Source organism: Pleurodeles waltl, chromosome 3_1 (assembly GCF_031143425.1).
Source record: "Pleurodeles waltl isolate 20211129_DDA chromosome 3_1, aPleWal1.hap1.20221129, whole genome shotgun sequence".
NCBI classification, from domain to species: Eukaryota; Metazoa; Chordata; class Amphibia; order Caudata; family Salamandridae; genus Pleurodeles; species Pleurodeles waltl.
In genome coordinates, this window is record NC_090440.1 from 711,744,883 (window position 1) to 711,746,580 (window position 1,698).

General features: G+C 40.5%; 1 pseudogene; it reads right to left on the reverse strand.

The window, feature by feature from the left end:
• Positions 1-782: 782 nt before the first annotated feature.
• LOC138283534 (transmembrane protein 50A pseudogene) lies at positions 783-1,231 on the reverse strand (annotated as a pseudogene).
• Between the last annotated feature and the right edge of the window lie 467 nt (positions 1,232-1,698).

A 1,698-nucleotide genomic window follows, 5' to 3' on the forward strand; every position in this document is an offset into this window, starting at 1 on the left:
TGTGAAATAACGTGGACGTTATTTCACTCAGGCTGCAGTGGCAGGCCTGTGTAAGAATTGTCAGAGCTCCCTATGGGTGGCAAAAGAAATGCTGCAGCCCATAGGGATCTCCTGGAACCCCAATACCCTGGGTACCTCAGTACCATATACTAGGGAATTATAAGGGTGTTCCAGTATGCCAATGTGAATTGGTGAAATTGGTCACTAGCCTGTTAGTGACAATTTGAAAAGCAAAGAGAGAGCATAACCACTGAGGTTCTGGTTAGCAGAGCCTCAGTGAGACAGTTAGTCATCACACAGGGAACACATACAGGGCACACTTATGAGCACTGGGGCCCTGGCTGGCAGGGTCCCAGTGACACATACAACTAAAACAACATATATACAGTGAAATATGGGGGTAACATGCCAGGCAAGATGGTACTTTCCTACACTGGCTCATGTCAAAAAGGCTCTGATACCCTCAAGGAAGCTTTTTGCTAAGCACCTGACTTTTTATTAAACGTGTTAGCAATAGATACATATTTAACAATAGAATACATTTGAAAACAACTTAGTGTTTTTACTTCATAATCCAGTGAGAGTACAAAAATGTAAATTGGAAGATTAAACAATTTACAAAAATGGTAGATATGTATTGTATTTAGCGTCTCACAATCATACATTTTCTATTGTATGACACCAAAAGAACAGTTATATGACAGAAGCAAGTAGAAATTGGCTTAACATGTTCGTGGAAAGTGTGGTATAAAACAGGTGGCATGGATTTTCTTTCAACTGATTCACTGCAATACATCCTCTGTATGACCAACCCTGAAGACCAAGACCCCAAAAAGTGAATGCATTCTGAAATACAACTGCAATTCCAGTGTATACCTCCTTTGATTTACAATTTTGAATGATATAGCCCCTGAAAGCAATAGAAGCAATCAGGATCCAAAAGTCAGCATAAAACCAAGGAACAACCAAATATGGGCACCTGTTTGTCCTAAGCACCCTTCACTGTAGCTCTCTCGTGGACTTACCCATTAGAAACTGCATTAATCATTAAAAATGCAATGGTTGCAATAAAGTCACATGCATGATACGAATGATTGAATTGTTCCATGTCTGGATATTTAACAGCTGCATGTATGATAATCCACCATCCTGTAAAGAAAAAGACTCTAGCAGCAATTGATGCAACGGTGTTCCATTTCTTATCCCAGTCTATACATTCGGAGCAGATCATTCAATAAAAAAAAACGTAACATTTTTGGGTTCCCTGAAAAAGGCACTTCTAGTGCACCTGACTTTAGTAAAGAGTTTGTTGTCCATACTGATGCTCTGCAACATGGGATTGGGGCAGTTCTGTCACAGCTGAAGAACCATGATCAAGATAAATCAGTTGATTTTATCAGCAGACAACTCCTCCTAAGAGAGCAATGTTGGAATGCCATTTAGAGGGAAGCCTTTATTGCACTTCAAACTGACTGCAGACCTTTCAGATGGGTGATTCAGATGTTGAAATGGTCCATTTCTCTACAGGGCATGGACTTTACGGTGGAAACAAACTATGCCAATGCAGATGCCCTTTCCAGGTTTTTCCACTTAGCTGATGAGATTTAGGAGGATAAGGGTTTGGTCTGGAGGGGGACTATGTAAGGAAATGTCTCTTTTTGCGTGTATGTTCACCCCTACATTTTTGGATTAACGCTG